The 21,539-nt window shown below is 42.9% G+C and overlaps 1 pseudogene across 1 annotated transcript in view; it reads left to right on the top strand.

Moving 5' to 3' along the window:
• Nucleotides 1-21,539, top strand: part of LOC308617985 — a 46,944-nt pseudogene that overhangs the window by 7,360 nt on the left and 18,045 nt on the right. Inside the window, exons 4-5 of the transcript in view lie at nucleotides 1,209-1,339; nucleotides 1,679-1,900. The product of the transcript in view is annotated as an uncharacterized misc_RNA (transcript). The remainder of the gene's footprint in view (nucleotides 1-1,208; nucleotides 1,340-1,678; nucleotides 1,901-21,539) is intronic.

The following is a 21,539-nucleotide window of genomic DNA, read 5'->3' as shown; positions in this document are numbered from 1 at the left end:
TGGTGGTGACAGTGGACAAGTCCATCAGCAAGAGCTGGGGAGAGCCAGTATTCTGTGGAGGTTCTCCAGCTTTCTGAATTTCTGGGAGGAGCCGTAGTCAGGGTCTCCTAACACAGGGCAGCAGAAGGTCAGGGTCCTTGGGATACCATGCAGTGATGCAGGATTGGCCACGGGGTCTCCCCAGCTGGGCCAGGCAGACCCAGCCCCACTGCTAAGAGACCCCTCTAGACTCCAGTTCCTGTGCTAGACCCAAAGATCTGCACTGGGGAGAAGAAAGAAGGAATTTCCATCTTCAGGAAACAGCTTACTTTAATCGTCAGTGGAAATCCTGCTGTTGCTAAGACGCCTAGATTTGTCAGGGTTGAGTAGGTGGGGTCAGCACCGAGACCTCAACACTGGTCAGATTGCAGGTTATTAGCCTCTGGGGATTGGAGTTCCTTCCTGACTGTCTTCCCTGATAGGCTGTGAAGTCTAGCAGGCAGGATACCCCTCCTTCTTATACACAGCTGCATCCCCACAGCCGCCATGGTAGCTGGCCCTCAATAATTACTCACTGAAGGAATTAATAAATTTTCAAAGTTATTTCTGTTAATACTACTCACTTCATTTTAAAGTTCAAGCCTTGACATTCCAAATTCCCTGAAGATGTCCCGTTACCTCATTGGTCCTCAATTTATTGACCTAATACCTACCTACCCCTAGAGGCTGTTGCCGGCATGAATGAGTTGATGGGTGTTCACTTTGCAGACTCTAGTGACTGTGCAATACAAGGCAAGGAGAACCTCAGGGCCAAGGAGAGCCAAGAGGTTGAACTTTCTTGAACCTGCCCTGGACATGTCTTAAAAGGCTTCTCCTTACAGAGTCCTAGTACCACTGGGTCTTCCCCGCCTCCTTGGTCCCTGCCAGCTGGGCCACCTCTCCTGTCTTCAGGGTTCGCAGCTTGCTCTCTGTCTGCTCCCTGAATGGGTACTTCAAACAGTCCTCCGTTCGCTTTGCCCAGGAGGCAGACTCTGGTTCCCCCTCCTCCACACACAGGCTTCCCCCCCAAATCATCCCAGCCCACATCCCCCCCAGCCCTGGAATTCCAAACTGAGGACCAGCAAAAGTGCCTCTAACTTCCCTGGGGAGTGCCTTAAAATTAATAGTCTAATGGTGACATAGTTTTAAAAGTTACTTATTTGCTCCTATCATTTTTTTTTTTTTTTTAGATTTGGAAATGAAGAAATTGAGAGTATTTTCTCAGGCCTGGAGAACAACCAAAGGCTTCAAGGCCTTAGTCTGAGCTACTGTGGTCTAGGGCCACAGAGCGGGTCGAAGCTGGGCTCCGCCATACGCCAGAGTGCCATTTGGTGAGAGGGTCCCCTGCTCCCCCTCCTACAACTTGGCACTGTTCTGTCTTGACTTATATAACTAGTTACTTACAGAGCCTACTAGCCCATGAGTTCCTTTGATTTTTTTGTTATGATGTTTTTAGTCATCTTCTTCCCCTCCAGTTATTTTGTTTTCCTTTTCTTAATTATAATAGAAAGATCCTTTAGTTACATTTGAGAATCAAGGATGTCATGCTAAATGCATATTTTGGCCAGTTGATGTGGCTACTAGGTCTATTTTTTATGACGTGGTCTATTATTATTTATTATGATTATTTATTATTTTGTAACTAGGTCTATTATTTTATGAGGTGAAGACCCAAATCCAAGTTTGAGAACATGGAAAGAACAGCAAATGAACAGTGTATTTCACCCCTTCCCCAGTGAGCTGCATCTTGATGGCAATCACTTGCAGTGTTCTGGAGCTCTGGGTCTCCTCTGACCCCTAGCAGAGTACACAGAGATGCAGGGGAAAGACCAGCCAACCACTTCCTCACCAGACCCCAGGAATCCCCCTCAGGTGCTCCAAGGTAAGCAGTGGGGAACTTGGTGCTAAACTCTGTTGGGGCCATCTGAAAGAAGAAACATTTGCTTTGCGACCTTCCTCCCCACGGATACACCAGAAATACAGCTACACGTGGAACAACTCCTACAGAACACCTACTGAACGCTGGCAGAAGACCCCAGACCTCCCAAAAGGCAAGAAACTCCCCACATACCTGGGTAGGGCAAAGCGGAGAGATTCCCGCACAGAGGATCGGTGCCGAGCGGCACTCACCAGCCCGAGAGGCTTGTCTGCTCGCCCCGGCGGTGCTGGAAGCTGAGGCTCGGGCTTCGGTCAGAGCGCAGGGAGAGGACTGGGGCTGGCGGCGAGAACTCAGCCTGAAGGAGGCTAATGCGCCACAGCTAGCCAGGAGGGAGTCCGGGAAAACTCTGGAGCTGCCGAAGAGGCGAGAGACTTTTTCTTCCCTCTTGGTTTCCTGGTGCGCGAGGAGAGGGGATTAAGAGCGCTGCTTAAAGGGGCTCCACAGACGGGCGCGAGTCACGACTGAAAGCGCGGAGCCCAGTGACGGGCGTGGGACGCTGGGGCTGCTGCTGCCGCCGCCAAGAGGCCTGTGTGCGAGCGCAGGTCACTGTCCACACCGCCCTTCCGGGAGCCTGTGCAGCCCGCCACTGCTGGGGTCCCGGGATCCAGGGGCGGCTTCCCTGGGAGAACGCACGGCGCGCCTCGGGCTGGTGCAATGTCACGCCGGCCTCTGCCGCTGCAGGCTCGCCCCGCACCCCGTGCCCCTCCCTCCCGCCCGGCCTGAGTGAGCCAGAGTCCCCGAAGAGGCTGCTCCTTTAACCCTGTCCTGTCTGAGCGAAGAACAGACGCCCTCCGGTGACCTACACGCAGAGGCGGGGCCAAATCCAAAGCTGAGACCCAGGAGCTGTGAGAACAAAGAAGAGAAAGGGAAACCTCTCCCAGCAGCCTCAGAAGCAGTGGATTAAAGCTCCACAATCAACTTGATGTACCCTGCATCTGTGGAATACATGAATAGACAACAAATCATCCCAAATTGAGGAGCCAGGAGTCAGTGCTGTGCCTCTGAGGTGGGAGAGCCAACTTCAGGACACTGGTCCACAAGAGACCTCCCAGCTCCACATAATATCAAACGGCGAAAATCTTCCAGAGATCTCCATCTCAACACCAGCACCCAGCTTCACTCAACGACCAGCAAGCTACAGTGCTGGACACCCTATGCCAAACAACTAACAAGACAGGAACACAACGCCACCCATTAGCAGAGAGGTGGCCTAAAATCATAAAAAGTCCGCAGACACCCCAAAACACACCACCAGACGTGGACCTGCCCACCAGAAAGACAAGATCCAGCCTCATCCACCAGAACACAGGCACTAGTCCCCTCCACCAGGAAGCCTACACAACCCACTAAACCAACCTTAGCCACTGGGGACAGACACCAAAAACAACGGGAACTACGAACCTGCAGCCTGCAAAAAGGAGACTCCAAACACAGTAACATAAGCAAAATGAGAAGACAGAAAAACACACAGCAGGAGAAGGAGCAAGATAAAAACCCACCAGACCTAACAAATGAAGAGGTAATAGGCAGTCTACCTGAAAAAGAATTCAGAATAATGATGGTAAAGATGATCCAAGATTCTATTTCCAAGATCCAAAATCTTGGAAATAGAATAGACAAAATGCAAGAAACAGTTAACAAGGACCTAGAAGAACTAAAGATGAATCAAGCATCGATTAAAAACACAATAAATGAAATAAAAAATACTCTAGATGGGATCAATAGCAGAATAACGGAGGCAGAAGAACGGATAAGTGAGGTGGAAGATAAAGTAGTGGAAATAACTGCTGCAGAGCAAAATAAAGAAAAAAGAATGAAAAGAACAGAGGACAGTCTCAGAGACCTCTGGGACAACATTAAACGCACCAACATTCGAATTATAGGGGTTCCAGAAGAAGAGAAAAAGAAAGGGACTGAGAAAATATTTGAAGAGATTATAGTTGAAAACTTCCCTAATATGGGAAAGGAAATAGTTAATCAAGTCCAGGAGGCACAGAGAGTCCCATACAGAATAAATCCAAGGAGAAATACGCCAAGACACATATTAATCAAACTGTCAAAAATTAAACACAAAGAAATCATATTAAAAGCAGCAAGGCAAAAACAACAAATAACACACAAGGGAATCCCCATCAGGATAACAGCTGATCTCTCAGCAGAAACTCTACAAGCCAGAAGGGAGTGGCAGGACCTAATTAAAGTGATGAAGGAGAAAAACCTGCAACCAAGATTACTCTACCCAGCAAGGATCTCATTCAGATTTGATGGAGAAATTAAAACGTTTACAGAAAAGCAAAAGCTGAGAGAGTTCAGCACCACCAAACCAGCTTTACAACAAATGCTAAAGGAACTTCTCTAGGCAAGAAACACAACAGAAGGAAAAGACCTACAATGACAAACCCAAAACAATTAAGAAAATGGGAATAGGAACATACATATCGATAATTGCCTTAAATGTAAATGGACTAAATGCTCCCACCAAAAGACACAGATTGGCTGAATGGATACAAAAACAAGACCCATATATATGCTGCCTACAAGAGACCCACTTCAGACCTAGAGACACATACAGACTGAAAGTAAGGGGATGGAAAAAGATATTCCATGCAAATGGAAACCAAAAGAAAGCTGGAGTAGCAATTCTCATATCAGACAAAATAGACTTTAAAATAAAGACTACTAGAAGAGACAAAGAAGGACACTACATAATGATCAAGGGATCGATCCAAGAAGAAGATATAACAATTGTAAATATTTATGCACCCAACACAGCAGCACCTCAATACATAAGGCAAATACTAACAGCCATAAAAGGAGAAATCAACAGTAACACAATCATAGTAGGGGACTTTAACACCCCACTTTCACCAATGGACAGATCATCCAAAATGAAAATAAATAAGGAAACACAAGCTTTAAAGGATACATTAAACAAGATGGACTTAATTGATATTTATAGGACATTCCATCCAAAAACAACAGAATACACATTTTTCTCAAGTGCTCATGGAACATTCTCCAGGATAGATCATATCTTTGGCCACAAATCAAGCCTTGGTAAATTTAAGAAAATTGAAATTGTATCAAGTATCTTTTCTGACCACAATGCTATGAGACTAGATATCAATTACAGGAAAAGATCTGTAAAAAATACAAACACATGGAGGCTAAACAATACACTACTTAATAACAAAGTGATCACTGAAGAAATCAAAGAGGAAATTAAAAAATACCTAGAAACAGATGACAATGGAGACACGACGACCCAAAACCTATGGGATGCAGCAAAAGCAGTTCTAAGAGGGAAGTTTATAGCAATACAATCCCACCTTAAGAAACAGGAAACATCTCGAATAAACAACCTAACCTTGCACCTAAAGCAATTAGAGAAAGAAGAACAAAAACATCCCAAAGTTAGCAGAAGGAAAGAAATCATAAAAATCAGATCAGAAATAAATGAAAAAGAAATGAAGGAAATGATAGCAAAGATCAATAAAACTAAAAGCTGGTTCTTTGAGAAGATAAACAAAATTGATAAACCATTAGCCAGACTCATCAAGAAAAAAAGGGAGAAGACTCAAATCAATAGAATTAGAAATGAAAAAGAAGAAGTAACAACTGACACTGCAGAAATACAAAAGATCATGAGAGATTACTATAAGCAACTCTATGCCAATAAAATGGACAACCTGGAAGAAATGGACAAATTCTTAGAAATGCACAACCTGCCAAGACTGAATCAGGAAGAAATAGAAAATATGAACAGACCAATCACAAGCACTGAAATTGGAACTGTGATAAAATATCTTCCAACAAACAAAAGCCCAGGACCAGATGGCTTCACAGGCGAATTCTATCAAGCATTTAGAGAAGAGCTAACACCTATCCTTCTCAAACTCTTCCAAAATATAGCAGAGGGAGGAACACTCCCAAACCCATTCTACGAGGCCACCATCACCTTGATACCAAAACCAGACAAGGATGTCACAAAGAAAGAAAACTACAGGCCAATATCACTGAAAAACATAGATGCAAAAATCCTCAACAAAATACTAGCAAACAGAATCCAACAGCACATTAAAAGGATCATACACCATGATCAAGTGGGGTTTATTCCAGGAATGCAAGGATTCTTCAATATACGCAAATCAATCAACGTGATACACCATATTAACAAATTGAAGGAGAAAAACCATATGATCATCTCAATAGATGCAGAGAAAGCTTTCGACAAAATTCAACACCCATTTATGATAAAAACCCTGCAGAAAGTAGGCATAGAGGGAACTTTCCTCAACATAATAAAGGCCATATATGACAAACCCACAGCCAGCATCATCCTCAATGGTGAAAAACTGAAACCATTTCCACTAAGATCAGGAAAAAGACAAGGCTGCCCACTCTCACCACTCTTATTCAACATAGTTTTGGAAGTTTTAGCCACAGCAATCAGAGAAGAAAAGGAAATAAAAGGAATCCAAATCGGAAAAGAAGAAGTAAAGCTGTCACTGTTTGCAGATGACATGATACTATACATAGAGAATCCTAAAGATGCTACCAGAAAACTACTAGAGCTAATCAATGAATTTGGTAAAGTTGCAGGATACAAAATTAATGCACAGGGCTTCCCTGGTGGCGCAGTGGTTGAGAGTCCGCCTGCCGATGCAGGGGACACGGGTTCGTGCCCCGCCGGTCTGGGAAGATCCCACATGCCGCGGAGCCGCTGGGCCCGTGAGCCATGGCCGCTGAGCCTGCGCGTCCGGAGCCTGTGCTCCGCAGCGGGAGAGGCCACAACGGTGAGAGGCCCGCGTACCGCAAAAAAAAAAAAAAAAAAAAAAATTAATGAACAGAAATCTCTGGCATTCCTATATACTAATGATGAAAAATCTGAAAGTGAAATCAAGGAAACACTCCCATTTACCACTGCAACAAAAAGAATAAAATATCTAGGAATAAACCTACCTAAGGAGACAAAAGACCTGTATGCAGAAAATTATAAGACACTGATGAAAGAAATTAAAGATGATACAAATAGATGGAGAGATGTACCATGTTCTTGGATTGGAAGAATCAACATTGTGAAAATGACTCTACTACCCAAAGCAATCTACAGATTCAATGCAATCCCTATCAAACTACCACTGGCATTTTTCACAGAACTAGAACAAAAAATTTCACAATTTGTATGGAAACACAAAAGACCCCGAATAGCCAAAGCAATCTTGAGAACGAAAAATGGAGCTGGAGGAATCAGGCTCCCTGACTTCAGACTATACTACAAAGCTACAGTAATCAAGACAGTATGGTACTGGCACAAAAACAGAAAGATAGATCAATGCAACAGGATAGAAAGCCCAGAGATAAACCCACGGACATATGGTCACCTTATCTTTGATAAAGGAGGCAGGAATGTACAGTGGAGAAAGGACAGCCTCTTCAGTAGTGGTGCTGGGAAAACTGGACAGGTACATGTAAAAGTATGAGATTAGATCACTCCCTAACACCATACACAAAAATAAGCTCAAAATGGATTAAAGACCTAAATGTAAGGCCTGAAACTATCAAACTCTTAGAGGAAAACATAGGCAGAACACTCTATGACATAAATCACAGCAAGATCCTTTTGGACCCACCTCCTAGAGAAATGGAAATAAAGACAAAAATAAACACATGGGACCTAATGAAACTTAAAAGCTTTTGCACAGCAAAGGAAACCATAAACAAGACCAAAAGACAACCCTCAGAATGGGAGAAAATATTTGCAAATGAAGCAACTGACAAAGGATTAATCTCCAAAATTTATAAGCAGCTCATGCAGCTCAATAACAAAAAACCAAACAACCCAATCCAAAAATGGGCAGAAGACTTAAATAGACATTTCTCCACAGAAGACATACAGACTGCCAACAAACACATGAAAGGATGCTCAACATCTTTACTCATTAGAGAAATGCAAATCAAAACTACAATGAGATATCATCTCACACCAGTCAGAATGGCCATCATCAAAAAATCTAGAAACAATAAATGCTGGAGAGGGTGTGGAGAAAAGGGAACACTCTTGCACTGCTGGTGGGAATGTGAATTGGTACAGCCACTATGGAGAACGGTATGGAGGTTCCTTAAAAAACTACAAATAGAACTACCATATGACCCAGCAATCCCACTACTGGGCATATACCCTGAGAAAACCATAATTCAGAAAGAGACATGTACCAAAATGTTCACAGCAGTCCTATTTACAATAGCCCGGAGATGGAAACAACCTAAGTGTCCATCATCGGATGAATGGATAAAGAAGATGTGGCACATATATACAATGGAATATTACTCAGCCATAAAAAGAAATGAAATTGAGCTATTTGTAATGAGGTGGATGGACCTAGAGTCTGTCATACAGAGTGAAGTAAGTCAGAAAGAGAAAGACAAATACTGTATGCTGACACATATATATGGAATTTAAGAAAAAAAAATGTCATGAAGAACATAGGGGTAAGACAGGAATAAAGACATAGACCTACTAGAGAATGGACTTGAGGATATGGGGAGGGGGAAGGGTAAGCTGTGACAAAGTGAAGGAGCGGCATGGACATATACACACTACCAAACGTAAGGTAGATAGCTAGTGGGAAGCAGCCGCATAGCACAGGGAGATCAGCTCGGTGCTTTGTGACCACCTGGAGGGGTGGGATAGGGAGGGTGGGAGGGAGACGCAAAAGGGAGGGGATATGGAAACATATGTATATGTATAACTGATTAAAGTTGTTATAAAGCAAAAAAAAAGAAACATTTGCTTTGCGATTAAAAGTGACCTCCCCAGTGATCAGTGGAGATTCCTCTTCCTGAGAATGTGTGGGAGCAGAATAAAAGACCCCCAAAGATGTCTTTGTCCTAATCTTCAGAACCTGTGACTATGTTACCTCACGTTGCAAAAGGATTGTTATAAGAGGGAGGCTGGAGGGTCAGAGTCAGAGAGAAGGAGATGGGACAGTGGAAGGAGACGTTGGAGTGAAGTGGGGAAGGGGCCATGAGCCAAGGAATGTAGGCAGCCTCTAGGAGCTGGAAAGGTCAAGGAAACGAATTCTTCCCCAGAGCCTCCAAAAGGAACGCAGGTCCACTAATGCCTTCACTTTTGCCTATAGGACCCATTTCAGACTCTGACCCCCAGAACTGTAAAGTAATACACTTGTATTGTTTTAAGCTGCTACGTTTGTGGTCATTTGTTACTACAGCAATAGGAAACTAGTACAGCATGTTAATCAGCACTCTTTCAGTTAAAAGTGAAAGCAACTCAAACAGAACTAAAGATAAATAGGGATTTATTGGCCCACATAACTGAGACGTCCACAGGTGGAGCTGTCTCAGAGATGGCTGAATTCAGGAGCTCAAACCATGTCATCAGGAAACCCCGAGTTTGCTGCTCGTGACTCTACTTCCCTTCCCAGGGTTGGCCTTCTCTCCCAGGACAGACAGGCTTCCTCCAAGCAGGAACAGCAGTTGACATGTCCGTCAGCAGTCCCAGGGCTATATCATCATTACTTGTAATCACCCAGAGAAGTGTGAACCTCTTTCTTCCGGTGACTGTGGGTCAAATCCCATTGGAAGGCTCTAATTGGCTCTCCTTGGGTCACATATCTACCTCTTGGACCAATCCCTACAGTCCAGGTCATGGTAAACCATGATTGGCCAGGACTGATCACACACCCCATGGGGGTGGGGTGAAACACTGTGATGGGAGCACTACCAGAATCACAGGATTTCCAGCGGGGAAGTGGCAGTCCCCCTCAAAGAAGTAGACAGATGAGGAGGACAGATGCAGGACAGACGAGAACAACAGCTGCTTACTTCCCCATAAGAGGGTTATCGTTTGTTTTCATAGATCCCAAGTACACATATTCATGACACATTTTAAAGCTGACTACTTTTAATCATTGGTAACAGTAAATGGTAGCAAGTTAGTAGCATAGACTTAGACCTGGGTTCAAATCCTACTCCAGCTGTGTGTGACTCTGGGCAAATTGTCAAATTGATCTAACTTCAGTTTCTTCAGCTACAAAATAAACATAACGATAACTACCCCCCTGGTGTTTAGTGCAGTTTAAATGACATAATGTAAAGCAGTTAGCACATGCCTTACACACAATAAGTCCTTGAGGGATGTTAATTATCATCATCACTATCATCGTTATCATTACAGCAAAAACAACCCTTTCCTAGCTTGAAGCATGTTGGTGAACAGGACCACTCTACTTGCTGGAAAAAAGTGGAGATAAACAGCTGAAGTCTAGCGTACAGCATGGTGACTATAGTTAACAATGCTCTGGTGCATATTTGAAAGTTAAGAGAGCAGATCTTAAAAGTTCTTATCACGGGGGAAAAATATTTGTGACTATGTGTGGTAATGGATGTTAACTAGACTTATTGTAGTGATCGTTTCACAACAGATACAAATATCAAATCATTACGTTGTACACCTGAAACAAATGTTATATGTCAATTAGATCTCAGTGAAAATTATTGAAATACAATTATTCTCTGACCCTTTTGCTGTGTCCTCACATGGCCTTTCCCAGGTGTGTGCACCCAGATAGAGGGAGCTCTCTGGTGTCTAATAAGGACACTATCCTAACTGATCAGGGCCCCACCCTTATGATCTCATTTAATCTTAAGTACCTCCATAGAGGCCCCATCTCCAAATACAGCCATATGGGGGGTTCAACCCAGTTTGTTTCAAGGCAGAGTTGTAAAGGTCAGGGACTGGGGAGCTCCAGGGGTCTGGCAGGATGTGCTACAGCATGGGTTGCGGGGGGTCGGTGCTGGATTTCTTGGCTCAAGAAGCACATTTGAGGGTGGCAAAGTCCAGCTGGAGGGGCTTTGATCCCACACCCCCTGGGGCCAGGTGAGGGCTGGCAAGATACCATAATCATTTTTATTGCCTCATATGCCTCTTTTCATGTGTGGCTAATCCTGCTGGCAAAGAAGTGAAATCAAGATGGGAAAACTAATTTGCCTGAGCAGAGGTCTATCAATCCAGTTCTGAAACAGAAGGCACTTTTACTCTGTGCTGGTGTTACCGTTATGGACTGAACATTTGTGTCATCCCCACTCCCCCCTGCCAAATTCATAGGTTGAAGTCTTCACCCCCAAAGTGATGATATTAGGAGGCGGAGGCCTTTGGAAGGTGATTAGATCATGAAGGTGGAGCCCTCATGAATGGGATTAGTGCCCTTATGAAAGAGACCCCAGAGAGTTCCCTCGCCCCTTCCACCATGTGGGGTTATAGCAAGAAGACGGCCATCTGTGAGCCAGGAAGTGGGCTCTCACCAGACACAGAATCTGCTGGTACCTGGATTTTGGACTTCCCAGCTTCCAGAACTGTGAGGAATAAATGTTTATTGTTTATAAGCCACCCAGTCTATTGTGTCTTGTTATAGCAGCCCAAACACACTAAGAAAAAGAGTACACACAAACTTCCCAGTGGCTATGTTTGAGGGGGTGTGGATGGTTTTTTAAAATGTCCAGACTCTCACCTTCCATAATGACCCAGTACCTGTGGTTAATATCGTTGGTCACAATCATCATTCTACTCGGCAGACAAAGGTACGCTTGTCTCCCATCCAGTATCTGATCAGAATATCTCCTCTAGGGAGCAAAAACAAAGAGACAATTCAAAATATGCATATAAGCGTTAAGAAAATGAATGGCTCTAATAACTCAGTGACAAATCAATTTTTACACATCGTGTGGCTTCCAATTTTTGCTTTTAACAAAATTGAAGGACTTAAGTTATCAATGGACGGATCATTAAAAAAGATTTTTTTGATCAACCACTATATATTAATTTCTAGCCTGAAACTCAGGAGTTCAAAGAATTGAATAATACTGCTGTGATAAAACTCCTTCTAGGATTTATTTGAATTTTAGATGAGAAACAAATAATGTATTATAAGTATGTTCCATGCAATGTTTAGGATACACTTAAAATAATTATTCTTGTTTATCTGACATTAAATTGAACTGGGTGTCCTGTATTTGGGGGACGAGGGAGATTAGGTCTGGCATTATTCCATTGCCATCCACCTGAACAAGATTTCTCAGCAGTTCCAACTATAACAATGAAAAATAAAAAAACATTGATGCTGAAGCCTGCCTCATTTTAGCAGTAATATTCTTTAATGAATACATGAATTAATTATAAAAACAAATAAATAAAACAGCACCATCCATCTCTTTGGGCAAGGCAGTCAATAAAATTTTAGTTTTGTATTTAATTAGGATTTATCAAAATATATAAAATACATATGTTGTATTAATCAATTGCATACTTCTAAAATTGAGTAATAACTGCAGAAGAATTTTTAATACTTTAGAGGTTTACGAGCCCAAGAAATTTTTAAAATTTAAATATTTGTAAATGAAGCATTTTTATTACAGAGAAGTATTACAGGATGGCCTATAAATGACTTTCAAATATAAAATTCTGCAGAGTTAGTAAAATGGAAATAACAGTAAAAACACAGGAAAAAAAGGGAATCATGTAAAACTTTCAATCACTCAAAAAGAATTGCTCATGTTTTGAGCTGTTTGGGATTTTTTAATGCATGATGATGGGTATCAAAGTGCTTGGAATTTAGATTCCATCTGATATACTTAAAAGAATGGTGTAACAGACTTCATTTTTATTGTTTTAAATTTATTTATTTTATTTTATTGAAGTATAGTTGATTTACAATGTTGTATTAGTTTCAGGTGTACAACAAAGTGATTCAGTTATATATACATATATACCTATTTTTTTCAGATTCTTTTCCTTTATAGGTTATTACAAAGTATTGAGTAAAGCTCCCTGCTATACAGTAGGTCCTTGTGGGTTATCTATTTATATATAGTAGTATGTATATGTTAATCCCAAACTCCTCCCCCCTTCCCAGATTTTACTTTTAAACGTCAACATTTTCTACATGCTAGAAATTTCATTGTTTGAAATTTTAAAACTTACGATGAACAAGTTTAGATACAAGACTAAAAATGTACGAGACTGTACATAGCTCTTCCATATTCCTCTAGGATGTTATGAGGGCAAAAATGTTCTGAGGCCAGTGCTCCGTAAGGCCCAGATGTTTGGTTTCCTCTCTGTTCTGTGAGCTGCCCCAAGCCTCCTAGTAACTTTTCCTTGCCAGAGGTGGGCACAGAAGCCTTCTGTGGCCCACAGTCAAAGAGGCACGAATGCCAACGACAAGTTTGTTTCCTTAATCGCTTGTTATAACGTGTAAAATGCAATCGGTAACAATGCTCTTTCCTTCCTTCCTTCATACGTGTGTGTGTGTGCACCTGTGTCTTTCCTTACACACATTAGAGCAAAAAACTAAGACCCCTGCCCCTGAGGAAGGGCTGGGAATGCCGTGTATGTGTGTGCCTAGGTGTGTGTCAAGGGTGGGGGAATCAGACAATTTTTAAAAGTCATAAGAAATATAGAGCCGCTATAGTTTATTAGAAGATGATAACTGCTATGGAAAAATGAAAAAAATCAAGCAAGATAAGCACGTTTGGGAATCTGGTGTAGGAAAAGATGGTTGTGGTGCGAACTTATTTTATTTTTCCCCCAAATCCAAATAGCTTTCTTGTTTGCTAACTTTCTTATTCACACTCACACACACACACACACACACTTTCATGAGCAAATGTAACCAATACTGAAAATTCTTAGAAGTGGAATTATAGGGCCAAAAGGCGTGTAAATTTAGAATGACTTTAAATAGATGGTTGAGTATAGGCCTCCTTGAAGAGGTGGCATTTGTGAACAGACACAGAAGGTGAGGGAGTGAGCCTGCGGATAAATGGGGAGCATTCCAGGAATGCCCCAGGGCATTGCACAAGGAGCAGCAGGTGCCTGGCCAATAACAGGGGCCAGGGGGTCACGGGCCTTGTTAGCTAGGAAGGCGCAGAGGAATCAGGGCTTAGTTGGGACTTAGGTTTGAGAAGGACCCTCAATCTGCATAGCAAACGGATTGGGTGTGGGTGGAGGGCACAGAGATCTTTTGGGAGGCCGTTGTCATCCAGATGAGAGGTGGTGGTGAGAGGTGAGAGGCTTCCACCCAGGTGAGACTAGGGCAGCAGCAGAGGAGGTTCTACATCTACACTGTGGCCTGATGGATGGGATGTGGGGTGCAAGAGAAAGGAAAAGAAGGGTCCAGAATGACTCCAGTGTGATAACGCACCAATATGCATTTTTAAACATGCCAAAAATGTGTTCCTCTCTGCTACGTTCTTACTAATTCCCGAGATTGGGGCCACTTTTATAGAGGGCAGCTGTGGAGTGGAAAGAAGAATTTACACAAGGCCCTGCAGGATGATTCTTGGAGCCCTGCTTGGCTGCATAGTCTCCTCAAGCCTTTGAGGGGAGAAACATGAAAAAGACAGGACTGAAGTGAAGTCAATGGGTCAGATAATTCTCTTTTATGAGAACTACCTCTGTCCAAAGTGTACATAAAATGAAGGCAATAACCTATATTGAAGTGTGTCAAAAATCCATTCATGCGGACTTCCCTGGCGGTCCAGTGGTTGAGACTCCGTACTTCCACTACAGGGGGCATGGGTTTGATCCCTGGTTGGGGAACTAAGATCGCATGCTGCACGGTGCAGCTGAAAACAAAAAAAAATCCATTCATGCAGCTTTGAATTCGCTTTTTTTAATCTTTTTTATTTTTCCATACAGCCAGACAGAGAGGAAGTACAACCTTGAACCAGATTACAAAGTCATCTGGAGCTGTAACAGTGAAAACTACTTCAGGGAAAAAGAAGAGAAAAAAAGGTATTTTTGTGGTTGTTTCAACTATTCCTCCCACTTCCTTCATCTTGTAAATCACTTCCTCCTTTCATAGGCTGTGTGTTCCCCTTACTAAAGTAATTACCCCAAACAGAGAGAAAAACTCAAGTGGAGAAAAAGAAGACTCATCCGATGGCTTCATATAAACCAAATATAGAACAGCTTAGCCATATCCACCAGAGGAATACGCCTTTGGCACATTCAACAGGGCCAAAAAACAATTATGGAAATATCTCTGCAATAAACAGCCAGCAGGACCTGATAAATTCAGCTTGGAAACTTTTCTCCTATGCTTATTCCTTAGAAGCAGAAATGGAGTCATTCAGAGGGAACTTTAAGAAGTCACCAGCTCCATAACCTCTGAGCAGGATTAAACTAAGTGAGAAGCTGTCCAAGTGTTAAAGTTTTGTAGGGAACCAGGATTCTGTTCCCAGCACTTGCCCTGATGCCTAGGTTTCAGCATCCTGTTCTGCAAGTCGAGCACTTGTGCTCACAGCTTCCTAAATTCCACTCCAGCTTTAACATTTTGAAGCTATGAAGAGACAACACAAGGTGATCAGTCACTGAGCGTGTCAGCAGCACAGTCTTTGAGAAACTCCTTGTGGAAGCTAACCTAAATTTCTGTTATTCCATTTTAGTCCACTTTGGTTTTTTTGTTTGTTCGTTTTGTTCTGGTGTTCTTGTTGGTTTCTTTCATTTTGTTTTGTTTTTAATAGTTTGTGGAAGGCAATAGGCCCTTATAATGAAGCTCTTCACCCTTTGGCTTTCTCTTCCTCAATTTTAATCTGTTCTTGTGTGGTCTTTTTTCTGTCCTTGAATTATCCTTGCATCTTTTCTGTGAAATCTCGCTGAATTCAAAAAATACAATTTTATGATCTAAAAAACCAGATGAAAAGGTAAAGTGAGAACGTTTATCAGACCCTGGCTCTGTTGTCTGATGTAAATATAGTCTTTCTGCTGGATAGTGCTAGTAGATTTTGGAAAATCTACTAAAGGGAGAAGGAGGAAGGCTGGAGGGGGGGAGCAGCACCATGCTAGGTCATCATTTGTGTTAGACAGTTACCATCCGGGAATATTTTCAACCAAGGATGCTTTCAGAGGAGTTGGTTGGGGTTCCTCTGGGGACAAGGAGGATCAGTGTCTCCAAGACAAGCAGCCACAGAGAGGACAGTCCTTACACTGGGCCAGATGACATCTGAGGGGAGAGGACTGCTGGGCCACTCATTCTAACTCTGCATCTAAACTTTACAGAAAGTAGTAGCAGGGACAAAGACGAGGCATATGCATCATGCTGTGCAGCCACGTCGGCACTGCAGAAAGACCAAAAGGACAAAATCTATCTGGGAACTTCAAGGCTTCCCAAGGTTGGAGAGAGTCTCTGACCACTTCCATTTGTTAAGCTACTTGAGCTAAAAAAATTTTTTCAGTTAATTAATACCAAAGGTTTAAAAATGCATACTATTTGAAGTCTTTATATTTAACAAGCAAACTCTTCTAACACACGTAAAAACACAGAGAATACCTGCCTGCCCTCATTAGGCGATGACACCAGGGTCTGAATGTGAGTCCTTCATGAATATGACGCCTCCTGTGCACCAGCCCTCACTCGAGCCCTCCAGACCGCCACCCTTAAGTAGGCCCTGAGATGTTAAACCCTTACGGAAGGTGAACAGTTTGAGGAAAAAGTTTTTTCTAAAAAGCAATACTATTAGTTATCCTTTAGCTCTTAAATAATAGCTATGTTAAGGCCCAGGTCACAATAGCAACCTTTCAGTTACTAAAACCTGACCCGAAAGTACCAAACTTGCTTCTTCTGACCTTCATGAACTAGCTGTATACAGTCTCCTGCCAGGCCCCCCGGGGAGTCCAGTATCTTACAGTTTTCCAGGCTCTATGTCATTCTTTCAGTCAACACTAATGGAATTAAATGTCCTCAGGGCCATTTTTGGCTGGTGTGTGAGGGATGTAGGAGAGAGATTCCCGGTCTCTGCCCCAGGGAGCCATCTTCCGGTCACTGCAGAAGATGGTTATCAGGTGCCAGCTCTGTGTGGGGCCCAAGGTGTGCTCTTGCCTTTTAGGAGTGTATTAGTTTCCCAGGGCTGCCACAGCAAAGTATCACAGACTGGGTGGCTAAAACAACAGAAATGTATCATCTCACAGTTCTGGAGCCTGAAAATCAAGATCAAGATGTTGGCAGAGTTGGTTCCTTCTGGAGGCTTTGAGGGAGAACCTGTTCCATGCCTCTCTCATGGCTTCTGCTGGATTAATGGCCATCTTTGGTGTTCCTTGGCTTGTAGATGTATCACCCCAGTCTTTGCCTCACGTTCCCCTGGCGTTCTCCCTGTGTGTGTCTGTGTCCAAATTTCTCCTTTTTATAAGGACAACAGTCATACTGGATTAGCGGCCCACTGTGCTCTAGTATGACCTCATCTCAACTAATTATATCTGCCATGACCCTATTTCCAAATAAGCTCACTTTCTGAGGAACTGGGGGTTAGGACTTCAGCGTATGAATTTTGGGAAGAGACACGACTCAATTCATAACGAAAGGACTCAGAATGTAGTTTTGAGACAGGATATACACCTAGGAAATGAAAAACCACACAAGGCAGCATCTGCCAAGGGCCAAATATGGACACTGGGTTCAGAGGGCATTCTCCCCAGAGATGGAATTGGAGAGAAGGCTTTGTGAATGAGCTAGGAGCTAACCTGATGTGAAAAGAAAGGACTTATATGGAGAAAGACTTAAGTGAGGAAGAAAGGCCTGAATGCAAGCCACAGAGGAGCTGAATAGACATTTTTCCAAAGAAGACATACAGATGGCCAACAGGCACATGAAAAGATGCTCAACATCACTAATTATTAGGGGAATGCACATCAAAACCACAATGAGATATCACCTCACACCTGTTAGAATGGCTATAATAAAAAAGGCAAGAAAAACAAGTGTTGGTGAGGATGTGGAGAAAAGGGAAGCCTCAAACACGGCCAGTGGGAATGTAAATTGGTGCAGCAGAGATTCCTCAAAAATTAAAAATAAAACTACCATATGATCCAGTTATCCCACTTCTGGGTATTTATCCAGAAGAATGCAAAAACACTAATTCAAAAAGATATATGCACCTCTATGTTCATTGCAACATTATTTACAATAGCCAAGATATAGAAACAACCTAAGTGCCCATCAATGGATGAATGGATAAAGAAGTTGTGGTGTATATACAATGGAATATTACACAACCATTTAAAAAAAAAAGAAATCTTGCCATTTGCAACAACATGGATGGATCTTGAGGTTATTATACTAACTGAAATAAATCAGACAGAAAGACAAATACCATATGATTTCACTCATGTGGAATATAAACAAACAAACAAACAAAAACCAAAATAAATGAACAAACTGAATCAAAACAAACACATAGACACAGAGAACAGAGTAGTGGTGACCAGAAGGGAAGGGCATTGGGGTGGAGGGTGAAATGGGTAAAAGGGATCAATTGTATGGTGATGGATGGAAACTAAATTTTTGGTGGTGAGCACACTGTAGTGTATACAGAAGTAGAAATACAATGTTGTATACATGAAACATATAATGTTATAAGCCAATGTTATCTCAATAAAAAATTTAAAAAAATTTTTTAACTAAAAACAATGCAAGCGGGGCTTCCCTGGTGGCGCGGTGGTTGAGAGTCCGCCTGCCGATGCAGGGGACACGGGTTCGTGCCCCGGTCCGGGAAGACCCCACATGCCGTGGAGCGGCTGGGCCCGTGAGCCATGGCCGCTGAGCCTGCACGTCCGGAGCCTGTGCTCCGCAGCGGGAGAGGCCACAACAGTGAGAGGCCCACATACTGCACAAAAAAAAAAAAGAAAAAAACCCAAAACAATGCAAGCCACAAGCCTACAAGTTTAGCTGGAACAAGAGGATGCAGGAGGATGGACCTGGCAAGACGGTGTGGGTCACATTAAGGAGGACTTTGCATGTCAGGCCATGAGTTTGGACTTAATCCAATGGACAGTGGGAGCCATTAAAGTCTTTTGTCTCCCAAGGAATCCTGTGCCTCAAATCAATAGAAACAACTTTGTATCTAAGATGTATTTACTTTATAGCTTCTTTTCAAAGTAGAGCATTTTCATGCTATCCAGAATTCACAAAACAAATTAAAAAACAGCTTCCCATATTGGATAATTACTTTCATAGTCATAAGGTGTTTATTTGTCTGGGGATGAGTTTGGTCTTTGGTAGAAGAGTTTTACTTGTTTCAAAATAAAGGGTCAGATTGAGCTGATTTACATCAACCTCCTGGGTGAGGAGTCCAGATGGTTTCCATTTGGTTCCAATTGGAAACAGCCAAACTATTTTTATGCTCGCCCCTTTGTGGACAAGAGGCTTTTGGCCTGCTGCTTGGAAAGTTGAACTCACAATATTGTATGAGTCAAAACCCCCATTCAGAAGCCTGACACACTTTATTTTCCTTCCAAATGCATGATTACAAGAACGTGACAACTTTACATTTAGCAGCCATCTGCAAGTTGATAGAAGAGGCAAAATATTCCATTTCTATGCTTGCAGAAGGTAGATGTCTGTTTGTCCAAGCCAGTCTTGCCTCAAAGCATCACTGAATATGAAAAATTATTAGAACAGTGTTTCTCAAACTTGAGCAGCATTAGAGGCACCTGGAGGCCTTGTTAAAACACAGATTGCTGGATCCTGCCCCCTCCCAGGATCTGAATCAGTAGGTCTGAGATAAAGCTGGAGAATTTGCATTTCTATTAAGTTCTCAGGTGATGCTGATGCTGTTAGTCCAGGGCCCACATTTCGAGAACCACTGTTTTAGACTTGAAGAAAATCAGATTGCCTACTCTTGATTTATTTTGCTGAGCAAAGAAAATCAGAAAGCAGAGTGAGGCTCCTAGATGCCTCTTCTTTGCCATGGAAAGCACAGAACAAACAGGGCCCAGACCTGTTTCTGTTCTGGCTTCTTTGTCTCTTCTAGACCCAGTCTGGCCACCTCTGAGCCCCATGGCTCTGTACCAAGGGTTTACAAGAACTGTCGACCCTGGGCCTGGAGGGTGATCGGCACTCACTTGGGTGATGTCTGGCTTGACTTATCCTAGTCACAGTCTTGTCAGGTTCATAAAGAGCCAGAAGATGGCTGAAAACTGAAAGTCACCGAAAGGTCATCAGGAAGAGTCATCTGCAGATAAGGTAGCTTCCCTGCACCCCTTTCAGTCCCCAAGCTTGGGATTGATCAGACCCTAACTACAGTACTAATCCCACCCAGGTGGCAAATTCACTTCCCAAAATAAAGCATTATTGCTTATATCATCGACAGAGACCATAGGGATGCTTAGTGGCACTAAGGAATGCAAGGTCAAGTTCAAAAGTCAAGATGAAATCTTCAAAACAGCTTTATTAGTTCCAAGTCAGGAAGTTACTGGTTATAATCCAGAAATTATTTTACTCAGGATTTTATCGTGAGTGATAGCTAAACAATGGAAACCGTTGTGGACAGGTTCCAAGGTCCAAGGTGTGAATCATCCAACACTAATTACACTTTGCTTCCTTAAGTCCTGCAATCAATAGAGTTTATATTCTGGCTGGTAAACCTCTGGTAATTACACAGAAAATCACGTATGCTCCTTGTTGATGGAAAGAAGCTGTTTTAATACGTTAAAAAAAATATCAACGTCAAGAAGAAGGTCCTACCGGGACCTGGCATCCACAGATGAACATTTGAGAAGTGGTTCACAGTCCGATGCCCACAGGAATGTGTGATGCCCACCTGTTGGTCTCAGAAACGGCTAGATGAGGACCCCCTCTGGGGAACTTCTGGTTCCATGAAAATTTACACTTGACCTTTGGGAGTTGGCCCATATGGGAAACAGAGCTCTCTCTGGAAGGAATGAGAAGAGGTTCATCAACTGGGAAAGAGAGGGCATTCTAGGTAAAGGGAACCACGTGAGAAGAGGCTCAGGGGATGAAAGTGCCTGGAGTGTTCAGCATACGGGAAGTGTGACATTGACCACAGAGTGGTCAGGTCATTGGTAGAGGGCTGGAGGATGTAGCTGGAAAGGCCAGTGGAGCCCACATGGCCAAAAGCCATGAATGCTGTTAAGGAGTAGGACTTTCTCCTGTGAGCAAAGGGGGAGCCATGATGCTTTTGCAGCAAGACAGTGACATAATAAGAACTGGATTTTTACAAAGAACTTCCAGCAGCCTTACAGAACTTGTTTTAGAGGTAGGGACATCTGGATGACAGGAGATGAGTTTGGAGATTTTTACAGTAGAAGATAAAGTGCAGAACTGAGCCTGCAGTGATGGAAAGGTAGAATCTAGATATATTTAGGAAGGAGAATTGACAGGACCTAGTAGCCAGTGCAATGAGGGTGGTAAGAAAGATTCTGAAATCAGGGACAATTGGGGAATCCTGGCAATTAACCAAAGAGAAAATGGGAGAAAGCTCAAGGTAGGGCAAGTCCACACTGGATCTGTGGTGTGGCTCCTAAGGGAGGTATGCAGTTGTTGTAAATAGGTATCTGATCCTCAGGCAGTGGCAAAAGGGGGACATCTTACACACGGAGGTTCTCCATCAGGTTGCACCCATTCCAGGGTTTCAATGACATGAAGTCCAGAAATGCAACTGGAAAGCTAGGCAGTAATATTTGCTGTGCACTACATGCCTCTACGACCATTGTTTCACCACGATTCCCAGTCAATCTTCACAATACCTCTAGGAGGTGAGTATTATGATC

Source organism: Mesoplodon bidens, assembly GCF_964165515.1.
Source record: "Mesoplodon bidens genome assembly, chromosome: 5".
Taxonomy (NCBI): domain Eukaryota; kingdom Metazoa; phylum Chordata; class Mammalia; order Artiodactyla; family Ziphiidae; genus Mesoplodon; species Mesoplodon bidens.
Note: the sequence above shows the minus strand (reverse complement) of the source record. Positions and strands in the feature narration are given on the sequence as shown.